The 12,361-nt window shown below is 46.3% G+C and overlaps 1 protein-coding gene across 4 annotated transcripts in view; it reads right to left on the bottom strand.

The window, feature by feature from the left end:
• Positions 1–12,361, bottom strand: part of EPN2 (epsin 2) — a 97,532-nt gene that overhangs the window by 46,063 nt on the left and 39,108 nt on the right. The window lies entirely within an intron of this gene.

Genomic DNA, 12,361 nt, shown 5'->3' with positions numbered 1-12,361 from the left:
CCAAGTGTGACCCGAAAACAAAACAAACAAAAACTCTTAGGGAGAAGGAACACCAAAGTGCCTCTGGGAAACCAGTTTCATGAACATAAGCTTCAAGCCAAACTGTACATGGTGAAACCTTTGATTCTGGCCAGGAACAAACCTAGACGACAACAGAACTACATCTCACATCTCATTTTCAACATTTCCCCCTTATGCCTAAGGCTAGGTCAATCCCTAGCACTTCTTGACCCTCCGTATCCCCCAACCCCTAGCCCCCAAAACTGCATCAGGGATACACTGAGCCATTGGGCCCACTCAGCCAAAATGAGCATGGGAGAACATAGTCACTGGTCCCTTACATGTTCCTTACATGCAAAGCAGCAAATAACACCAGCAATAAAAATTGCCCCATTCTGGGCCTGGAGGAGTAGTGCAGGGGCTTAGAGCGCCTGCCTTGCAAAAAGTGTATGACCACGAATTCAAATCTCCAGAATTCCAATACTTCACACAGGATACTGGCAGTCAACTGTGTGCAAGCACCACAGAAAGGGCTGTGACCCCTGGCAGGCACTGCAGCTAAAAGAAGTGTCCATACAATGGCAAGGAGATGCCACCTGTGATGAGCATGTTGAGTATTACAACGACACCCAAATGCTCACCTAGGCAAGCACTTGTGCCATGCCAACACTATGACTTCAGGGAGGCAGACCCAGACGAGCACTACAGTAGATTGTGGCCCCCCCTCCAGTCCCCCTCTTCAACACAGCCAGGTTGGACCAGGGGAGAAAAAGAGAATTTAAAAAATTAAAAACAAAACAAAACAAAAAAAAATTCAGTCTTAGGGGCTGGAGCGGTGGTGCTAGCAGTAAGGCGTCTGCCTTGCCAGCACTAGCCTAGGACGGACAGCGGTTTAATCCCCCAGCATCCCATATGGTCCCCCAAGCCAGGAGCGATTTCTGAGCGCATAGCCAAGAGTAACCCCTGAACGTCAATGGGTGTGGCCCAAAAATAAAAAATAAATAAAATAAAAACAACATTGAGCCGGAGATATAACACAGCTGTAGGGCGTTTATCTTGCATGCAGCCCACCCAGGATGAATGTGGGTTTGATTCCTGGCATACCATACGGTCCCCCAAGCCTGCCAGGAGTGGTATCTAAAGCACAGAACCAGGAGTAACCTCTTACTGCCACCGGGTGTGGCCCCAAACCACCCCCCACAGCAAAAAAAGAAAACAACAACACTTTTCTGGGGCTAGAACAAAAGTACAATGGATAGGACATTTGCTTTGCACATAGCTGACCCAGGCAAACTCTGGTATCCTGTAAGATCCCCCTAGCCACCAAAAGTGATTCCTGAGCAGAGATCCAGGAGTAACCCCTGAGAACCACTAGGTATGACTCAAAGCAAACAAATAAACAAACTAAAAGAAACACCACTATTCCTCCCAACCTAGAAAAAAAAATTTTTAATGCCAGAGGCAGATATATCTAAAAGGAGCCTTACCCAGTTCCCATCTGATCCCCTGAGCTTAATCAGCAGCTATATCTCTGAGTCAGGAATAAGCTCTAACAACAACAACAACAACAAAAAATCAGTGATAGTTCAACAGGCTGGAGCACATGCTTTGCAAGACCCAGATTCATTCCCTGTACCCATCACATGGCCCCCTGAGCACCCAGCTGGGTGTAAGCCTGAGCTCCACCAGGTGTGGTCCTGAAAAGCAAACAGGAAAAAGTTTGAGGAGCCTTTTCCCTCACCTCAGGATTGGGCATAAACACTTAAATAGACCCCTCCCAGCAAACATTTGCAATCTACTCCTAGAAAGTAAATCCTGAATATACACCACCCTCAGTACATATCCTGTATTATTTCTAGAACCTGACTTGCTTTGTTCTCACTCATGAGTACTAAATAGTTTGCATGCTCCGCTTTTCAAACTTTCCTTTTCAATTTACCCCCTTCCACTTCCAGCTCACCGAGCCTGAACTGATAAACATGCAAAAGCAACCAGAACAGGATCATCTGCTACCTCTGGATTCTACATAAGAAAATATGGTGTCTTGATAAACACTGACCATTCACTAAAGACCTTCTGGCCAAATGGGAGGAGGAAATGTAGTCAAAACAAGAGGGAAAGGGGGCTGTAGTGCTTTACAGTAGGGCGATTGCCTTGTATGCGGCCATTCTATAAGGTACCCTGAGTACAGCCAGGGGTGATCCCCAAGTGCAAGCTCTGAGCAGTGTTGGGTGTGGTCCAAAAACAAAATCAAGGAAAAATTGCTAGAGACTTAGAGACATTCCCCTAAATATACCACAACAAAGTCTGTTTGCTTGCATGCATCTAACCAGGTGTTCAATCCACCAGGAGCTAACCCTTAGATCAGAACCTGGAGTAAGCCTGGTTACTGTGGTTACACATCACCAGTGTTTCCCCCCCCCAAAAAAAAATTTTTTTTAATTATGTAATGATAATAAGTAAAAGAAACAAGTGAATTTGTCCAATTCTACTACAAAATTCGTTTCCTTTTTAATAGAGCAGCAAAATAGTTTATATTGGCATGTACTGTTCAAGACTAATGAATCTTTCGGCACCTACTACATATACTGAGAACTGCAAGCAAAACTCTGGCAAGCCATGAGGGTGTTCATCTATTCCCCTGGATGAGATGGCCAGGAGTTTCCAGCCCTCAAAACAACCCCCTAAGTCCTGAAAAGCCTAGTTTGAAATTGTAGTATAAAGGACTAGAACCCAGGATTGATCCCTGATCTGTGAGCACTATCAAAGAACAATGAACTTCCATGCACTAAGCTAGGAGTAGCCCTAGAGCACTGCAGAGGAGGGAGAGAGAAAGGGATACAGGGACTGGAGCAATAGCACAGGGTAGGGTGTTTGCCTTGCACATGGCTGACACAAGTTCAATTCTGATATCCCATACAGTTCCCCGAGCCTGCCAGGAGCGATTCCTGAGCGCAGGGGCAGGAGTAACTAATATCTCTCTCCTCTCTCTCTCTCTTCTCTCTCTCCTCTCTTCTCTCTTCTCTTCTCTTCTCTTCTCTCTCTCTCTCTCTCTCTCTCTCTCTCTCTCTCTCTCTCTCTCCCTCCCTCCCTCCCTCCCTCCCTCCCTCCTTCCCTCTCTCCCTCCTTCCCTCTCTCCTCACTCTCTCTCTCTCAATTAGTTTCTGGGGCCGGAGAGATAGCACAGCAGCATTTGCCTTGCAAGCAGCCAATCCAGAACCTAAGATGCTTGGTTCAAATCCCCGTTGCCAGGAGCTATTTCTGAGCAATAGCTAGGAGTAACCCCTGAGCACTGCTAGATGTGGCCCAAAAACCAAAAGAAAAAAAAAGTTTCATGGACTGGAGAAATAGTAAGTAGTGGTGTAGAAGGGCTCATCCCGCACACAGCCAAATTGGATTCAATCTCTGGCACTCCATATGGCCCCCGAGCCCACCAGGTTCAATCCCAAAGCAGAGTTCAGAAGTAAGCACTGAGCACCATCTACTATGGCCATTAAACATGTGGACCAAAGTGACAGCACAGTAGGTAGGGCATTTGTCTTCCACATGGCAGATCCAGGTTCAATTGCCAGCACCCCATATGATTTCTGAGTGCAGAGCCAGGAGTAACACTTGAGTACCACTCACTGGTTGTGGCCCAAAGAAAACAAAACAAACAAAAATAATCAGTCTCAAATACACATCAGAAAGTCATCCCGGTGGGATTGGGACTGGGAGAATAAAGAAAAGTCAGTCTGAAAAAGAAAAGAGGGGCCGGGCGGTGGCGCTAAAGGTAAGGTGTGCCTGCCTTGCCTGCGCTAGCCTTGGACTACCGCGGTTCGATCCCCCGGTGCCCCATATGGTCCCCCAAGCCAGGAGCAACTTCTGAGCGCATAGCCAGGAGTAACCCCTGAGCGTTACCGGGTGTGGCCCAAAAACAAAAACAAAAAAAAACAAAAACAAAAACAAAACAAAACAAAAAAACGCCTGAAAAAGAAAAGAAAAGAAAAGAAAGAAAAGTCAGTCTGGCTTTGGCATGTCAACAAGGTGAGGTGAAAGCAGAACGGACTCCATGATTCTCTCCTGACTGGCTTATTCTTTGCAGCTATACTACCTGTCTTCAGACCTGTCTTGCCTGGGGTGATTTCAAATGTGGAGATTAATTTTACACCTTTTGCTGCCTGGAGACTCCACTTCACAGTGTAGGAGTTGGGGAGATAGCTCAAGAGATAAAGAACATGAAAAGTAAACTCAAGATCCAGAGTTTAATTCCTAGCACTGCGTATCTCCACTCCAGCCCTGGTGGCTCTGAGTACCAAGCACCACAGAGCCAAATCAACACTGCATCTAAGGGGCCCAGCACCAAAGTATAACGGGTGTGCCCACAGCAGTGAGGAAGGTGGAGCCTGGACTATGTGGATCATCACCTGGTCAGGTACATGGGCCCCATAAAACCAAACCCCACTGCAGCAGATCCCTGAGCACCATCAGGGATTACTTCAGAACCAGTTAGGGGTGCAGGGACAAGGGTTAATCCCAACAGTGCTCAAGAGACCATATAGTGAGTTTTTTTATTTGTCTTTTTTTGAGGGTGGGAAGGGGGCATACCTGGTGGCACTCAAGGATTACTCCTGATTCTGTGCTCAGAAATCATACGGTGGGGGGGGGGGAGAGATAGCAGTAGGGTGTTTGCCTTGCACACAGCCAATCCAGGACAGACCTGAGTTCTGAGCATATAATCAGGATAACTCCTGAGCAGCACTGGGTGTGGGAAAGAAAAGGGGAGGGAAGAGGAGGGGAGAGGGAGAGGAGTGGGAAGAGAGGGGAAGGGGAGAAGAGGAGAAAGAAATGGGGGAGGGGAGAGAAGAGAAGAGAAGAGAAGAGAAGAGAAGAGAAGAGAAGAGAAGAGAAGAGAAGAGAAGAGAAGAGAAGAGAAGAGAAGAGAAGAGAGGAGGGGAGGGGAGGGGAGGGGAGGGAAGGGGAGGGGAGGGGAAGAAAGAAAAGAAAGAAAGAAAGAAAGAAAGAAAGAAAGAAAGAAAGAAAGAAAGAAAGAAAGAAAGAAAGAAAGAAAGAAAGAAAGAAAGAAAGAAAGAAAGAAAGAAAGAAAGAAAGAAAGAAAGAAAGAAAGAAAGAAAGAAAGAAAGAAAAAGAAAGAGAAAAAGCTGAGAATTGAGCATGATCAATTGAACATACAAGGCTATCTGTGCTGTACTATACTATCACTCCAGCGAAGGAAAGATTCTTAAAGCCAAATAGAATTTCATTTTCATCTGGGAAATAGAATCTGTTGTTTCTGCCTTTGCAACGATCACATGCCCCATCATAGGAGATGGCCCAGGGGCAAAATGTGCCTCCCTTCTTGCCCAGGGGAGATAACTTTCAAGAGTCAGGGAAGCATACATGCCTTGCATGCACATGGTCCCTTTAACAGTCAGGTATAGTCATGGTGACCCCCAACCATCACCAGGCCTCAGCAGTACTGCATCATCTGGTTCAAGCACTGACTCATCTGGTCAAGTTTTTCAAACACATTCTCTCACCCCCAACCCCCCACCCAAACGTCTGAGAATGCTTCAGGGCCACACAAAAACTTTTTAAGTGCCTGCCTTGAAAGCATGTGTCTGAGATTTGGTGCCTGGTACCTTCCATATGCAACAAGTGTGACCCTGGCAGTTCTACTATTGAGATTCTCCCTGTCACACAGTAGTGTGCATGGTCTCCACTGCACAATGCAAGCATGACCTCTAAGGAGTGTGAACCCCAGAAGCATCACAGTTGAGAATCTAAACAACAAAAGTTGCTGTTGATGTGTCCCCAGATCTGTTGCTACTGCTGCAGTAACAGCAGAGAGAAAGGAAGGACTGGGAAACACATCTAAACATAAAATTCAAATATTTTCCTTGTCTTAGAAAAAATCCTCTGTGTTCTGTGGAAGTGACCAAGAACAGACAATCAGTACCACAAAGTTCCCCAGCCACAGGAGCAGGAGTGTGCCACCTGAGCCATACCTCAATGGGTCACCAGATATTACTGGGAGGCCAGCAGGGGTGCTGCTAGAAGCTGAAGTTAATCCAGGTCTGAAACTGATTTTAAAAAAAAAAATGCAAGGAGGCAAGGGAAGGGAAAGAAGTATGGCAGAACTAAATTTGAATTTCTGATCTACCAGAAACTATTCATAGATCTGTGATCAGGAGTGCCCCCTGGTAGTGCTAGAGGTATGTATCTATCTATCTATCTATCTATCTATCTATCTATCTATCTATCTATCTATCATATATATACATATGTATATGTATGTATATATATCATATATATATCATATATATATATATATCATATATATATATATAGTGCAGAGTACAAGGCAAAAGCCTTACCCTTGTACTATCATTTTAGCTCCTCTGTGACTTAATTTCCGAACTTCTCAGTGGCATGAGTCAGCGCAGGCACATGTAACCTACAGCAATGTATGCTTCTGACACTAAGCCTTGTGCATCACCCTGAAAGCAGTCAACCATCAGATTTAATGCACCCCAAGCCTCTGTCAGGGCCTACAGCAGAAATGCCCTTTCTCCTTAGGGTCCCATGAGAACTTCCAGCAGAGCCTAGAAATAGACTAAAACATCAAACAGAACAAAATTAAACAAACAAACATCAAATTCCAAAGCTAAAATGATGGCCATGGAGGCAAGAAGAATTCCATAAAAATGTTCTCCAAGAGCTGTGGAGCTGGGTGGGGAAATTCCTTCCAAATCCAGAAATGCTGATCATAGTCAAGGATCTGGGGACATAAAACAGGTGGAATAATTGCTGTGCCAGGGTCCCAAGCAGCCCAGGCAGGCCCAATGACAGCTTCCATGTGTCTCTGTGGCACCAACATACAGGTGACAAATTGTGAGACGATGTGCTCCTTGGCCAGGGCTAAGAGTCTGGAATCAAGTCCAACTATGAACAAAGTCATGACTGGGGCAGAGCAATAATAGTACAGTGGGGAGAGTGTATTCCTTGCACATGGCTGACCCAGGTTTGATCCCCAGCATCCTATATGGTTCCCCGAGCCTACCAGGAGTAATTCCTGAGCGCAGGGCCAGGAAGTAAGCCCCTGAGCACTACCAGATGTGCCCCCCCCCCAAAAAAAAAAAAGAAAAAGGAAAAAGTCATGGTTATTTCTCCCTGCCCCACCCTCAACAGGCCCAGGTGTGACTGTGAGAATGTAGTCACAATCTAGACTGTCAGCCAGCAAGTAGAACTAAAACCTCCAGAACTGCTGGCAGTTCGGACTGTCAGCGGCATCCATGTACTTACTGATGTCAGTGTTGTACTTGATACTAATTATGCTGCATCTAAGTATGAGCCACCACCAGCAGAAATCACCAGAACCAACCTCAGGCAGATGACAGGGATAGCTGTAAGAAGCAAGACACCAATGTCCTCCTGTCAAGTCACAGCAGTGTGACCCTGATCTGATCTCACAGTATCTCCTAGAGATGGTTCTAAAGTGTGGCCACATACAAAATGGGACTCAGTGTTCAGGTAGAGTGGTGCCATTTAGTGACAACCTAAACATGACATTTTTAAAACGCTTTGCAAACTTTTATTAGTCACTTGGTCCAAATGTTTCTTGTGTATGCTGTCCACAAGTGAGGAAACATTTTCATCTTCCCTGGGGTCTTAAGAGTAACACAGGGCCCGGAGAGATAGCACAGTGGCGTTTGCCTTGCAAGCAGCCAATCCAGGACCAAAGGTGGTTGGTTCGAATCCCGGTGTCCTATATGGTCCCCCGTGCCTGCCAGGAGCTATTTCTGAGCAGACAGCCAGGAGTAACCCCTGAGCACCGCTGAGTGTGGCCAAAAAAAAAAGAGTAACACAAGCATGACAAGGAGGTTCAGTCAGAGGGTGACTGAGACTGCAGTTCATGTGACTACACCAAGTTGGCTCTCCACCACCCAACAGCCCAGTTAGAACAATACGGACAGTGAGACATTCTTTTCCATAGCGATCATTTCAGCCTAAAGAGAAAGGGCTATTATGGCTGTGCATGTGTCAAGCGAGAGCTCAGAGCCCAGTGACCACTGCTCAGGCCCTTGGAGAGAACGAAAAGGAAAAAAGTAATCCCTTCTCTCACACACTCCAGAAAAACAATGAGATTCCCTCAAAGTAACTTCCTTTTGACTGAGTGAACATGGAACTCTACATTCAAATAACGTCTTGCTTGGTAAAGAAAACAAATTCTGGGGCCGATGAGGTGGCGCTAGAGGTAAGGTGTCTGCCTTGCAAGCTCTAGCCAAGGAAGGACCCTGGTTCAATCCCCTGGCTTCCCATATGGTCCCCCCAAGCCAGGGGCAATTTCTGAGCACTTAGCCAGGAGTAACTCCTGAGCATCAAATGGGTGTGGCCCCCAAAACAATAAATAAATAAATAAATAAATAAATAAATAAATAAATAAATAAATAAATAAGAAAACAAGATCTAGTTCGAAGCAACAGGAGCAATCGGAGCAATAACCCAGCAGGTAGAGCTCTATTTCTCCAGCCCCCATGTGAAGAATGTCAATTTCTTAGGCACCCATTAATCTCTGGCGGGTGTCAAAGGTGGTCATACTACTAGATTAGGGGAACCAAGTTGGAGCAGGAAACAGTGCAGGAGATGGGGGGTTTAGCCCTCCCTTTATTTCTTCTTTCACTTCAAAACTCCCAGTTTAAGGAAACAAACAGTGGGGTGTGAAGAATATCCCTCACAGGAACAGGATTCAAATACCCCAACAACTAATCCATGGCAATACAGACACATGACATTAAAGGGTAAAAAGAAGGGCCAGTGGGGCCGGGCGGTGGCGCTAAAGGTAAGGTGCCTGCTTTGCCTGCGCTAGCCTTGGACAGACCGCGGTTGGATCCCCCGGCGTCCCATATGGTCCCCCAAGCCAGGAGCAACTTCTGAGCACATAGCCAGGAGTAACCCCTGAGCGTTACCGGGTGTGGCCCAAAAACCAAAAAAAAAAAAGAAGGGCCAGAGCAATAGCACAGCAGTAGGGCGTTTTGATTCACATGTGGCCAACCCAGGAAAGACCTGGGTTTGATTCCCATATGGTCCCCTGAGCTTGCCAGGAGCAATTTCTGAGTACAGAGCCAGGAGTAACCCAAGTGCCACCATGTTTAGCCCGAAAACAAAAAAACAAAAACAAACAAAAAAGGATAAAAAGGGAATTTCCCAATGACACCCCCCATCTCTCTCCTATTCCTATGGATGGCATTCTTTAAATATTATGCCAAGGGGCCAAAGAGAGAGTAAGTAGGAAAGACATGTGCCTCACACAGAGCTAACTCAGTTCATTCAACCACACCGCCTACCTGTCTGTCTACCTACCAAAGCCCCACCAAGAGATCTGTGAAAAGCTCTGAGCACCACAAGATTTGGCTCTAAAACTGAAAAATAATTTTTGTTTTGTTTTGTTTTGGGGCCACACCTGGTGTCACTCAGTGATTACTCCTGGCTCTGCGCTCAGAAATTGGTCCACGTAGGTTTGGGGTACCATATGGGATGCCAGGAATGGAACCCATGTCCGTCCTAAGTCGGCTGGGCTGTGTAAAAGGCAAATACCCTACCACTGTGCTATCGCTCTGACTGTGAAAAATAGTTTTTAATTAAAAAAATAAAAATCACCCTTACTTCCCCCCATCCTCCCAGGTAGGTGCAGCTAATGACATGAAGCTCAACACATAGAATGATAAGTACAGTTAGAGAAATAACTACACTGAAAACTATCATAGCAATGTGAATGAATGAGGGAAAAAGAAAGCCTGTCTCGAGTACAGGTGTGGGTGGGGTGGGGAGTAGGTAGATCTGGGAAATTGGTGGTGGGAATCCTGCACTGGTGAAGGGGGGTGTTCTTTACATGACTGTAATCATACAAGTACAATTATATTTGTAATCACGGTGTTTAAATAAAGATAATTTAAAAATAAAATAAATAAATAAATAAAAATCAGGGGGCGGGGAAAAAATAAAAATAAAAATCATGAGGGCCAGAGCAACAGCACATGGGAAGGGCGTTTGCTTTGCATGCGGCTGACCCAGGTTCAATCTCAGGCATGCTATATGGTCCCCCGAGCCTGCCAGGTGTGATTCCTGAGCCCAGAGCCAGGAATAACCCCCAAGCATCACCAGGTGTGGCCCAAAAATCAAAAAGTAAAATAAATAAAAATCATGACAAGGGGCTGGAGTGATAGCACAGCAATAGGATGTTTGCCTTGCATGCGGCTGACCCAGGATGGACCTGGGTTCGATCCCCAGTGTCCCATATGGTCCTCCGACCCAGGAGCAATTTCTGAGCGCATAGCCAGGAGAAACCCCTGAGCATCACAGGGTGTGGCCCAAAAACCAGAAGAAACAAATAAAAAACCATGACAAAAAGAAAACCCTAGAGCAGTGATGGCTAACCTTTTTGAGCCCGAGTGCCCATACTGCCGCACAAAACCAAAAAATTTCTTCAACGTGCCAGCATGTCAATTAAACCTTAATAACAAGATTTTAGTATCTTAAAACTCTTTATAAATTTTATAAATGAATTAATTGTGGACCTTCCCATGTGCCAGCTGCAAGGGCTTCGCATGCCACAGCTGGCATGCATACCATAGGTTTGCCATCACTGCCCTAAGGTATGATCAAGAGTAGAGTGAAGGGGCCGGGCAGTGGCGCTAAAGGTAAGGTGCCTGCCTTGCGTGCGCTAGCCTTGGACGGACCGCGGTTCGATCCCCCGGTGTCCCATATGGTCCCCCAAGCCAGGAGCAACTTCTGAGCACATAGCCAGGAGTAACCCCTGAGCGTTACCGGGTGTGGCCCAAAAAACCAAAAAAAAAAAAAAAAAAGAGTAGTGAAGATATCCAGCACTCACCAAAGTAGGACCAGGTTCCTTGGTTCTAAACTGATCACAGGTCAGATCACAGGCTCCTCCCAAAACTTTCCACAGACCCTTCTCTGACAAATAGCCTATGGTCCATGCCCTCGAGAGCCGGAGAACCATGGAAAGCCCATGCCTCTTAAAAGCAGCGCAAATCAAAGAGTGGGTGTTTTTACTGGATTCCATGGGGGTCACAAAGGCAGAGCTTCCTCTCCAAATCTGAAGACCACCCCTCCAAGGAAGACTGTGTGTCCCACTAAGAAGAAACAGCAAAACATTCCAAAAACTAGGAACCAAAGAAGGGGGGCATTCGACAACTTCACGTGTACACTGCAACCACTTTACTGAACAGGCCCAGATATGGAGTAGGGTTTAATCAATATAAATTCTAGCTTATGACATTTGGAAAGAAAGGGGAGAAAAGGCAAAGTTGCATGGGAAAATTTAGAATTCCCATGATTTCATGCTTAATTTAGACTTAGTCAGTCACTGTTGTGGTGCTGAGAACTGGGCTGTCGCCATCTCCTGAGGAGCCAGCGGAAGTGTGGAAGCAGAGGGATAATAGAGTGCGAGGTGGCGCATTCTAGGCTGAGTTGCAGCCTTCTTCCAAGCAGAGCAGAGATCTAACTTCTCCAGAAATGCTTGCCTGTAGGGACACAGGACCCAATAAGGCTAGGTGCAGGTATGGCTACGAGTCCTGACACGAGGACCACCAGGAGGAGGAGTGGCAGGTTCATCCCTGGTAACCGTGAACTGTGCCGCAAATAGCAGGACAGGTGTCTGGAGCAGTTAGGGGAGGGAACGCTGTGTCCATGCATTGCCATGGTTGGTCCTTAGTCCCACCGCCAAGACTGGAAGCAGAGTTAGCCTGACTTCCACAGGCAGATCACATCCATGCCATAAAAGGTCAAATGAGAAGTTAATCATACTAACTGTGGTCTCAAGTAGCCTGCACAGGACATGACCGCAAGTGTGACCCTTTCACATGCATCCGTTCCCAACTTTAATTTACATAAATACTGGAACAATCTGCTCAGAACCGAGAAAAATTGGGGCGGCCCACACATACTGTAAGCTCAGCTTGCTAAATTCTTCCAGCAGAATCACTGGCCCATTCCTCTTTCTTGTCCTTTAGTGCTAACATATTTTAAACATCCCCTCCTCAGAACCAATCACTATCAATTCACAGCTCTCTCCAGACAACAGACTCTTTGTGGGACCTTTACACTCCAGTGCTTGCCTGTGTATTTGATGACTTCCTCCAGTCCACTAAAAAAACAGGCCCAGTTGACCTTTAGGAGGGCATCTTTCAAAGCGGAGGACAGAACAGCATGCGGGGGCCGGAGAGGTAGCACAGCGGTAGGATGTTTGCCTTTCACATAGCCAATCCAAATCCGGGCATCCCATATGGTCCCCCATGCCAGGAGTGATTTCTGAGTGCAGAGCCAGGAATAACCCCTGAGGACCCACTGGGTGTTACCCCCC

The sequence above is a fragment of the Suncus etruscus genome, chromosome 7, assembly GCF_024139225.1.
Source record: "Suncus etruscus isolate mSunEtr1 chromosome 7, mSunEtr1.pri.cur, whole genome shotgun sequence".
In the NCBI taxonomy this organism is placed as follows: Eukaryota; Metazoa; Chordata; class Mammalia; order Eulipotyphla; family Soricidae; genus Suncus; species Suncus etruscus.
This window is presented reverse-complemented; position numbering and strand designations above follow the sequence as displayed.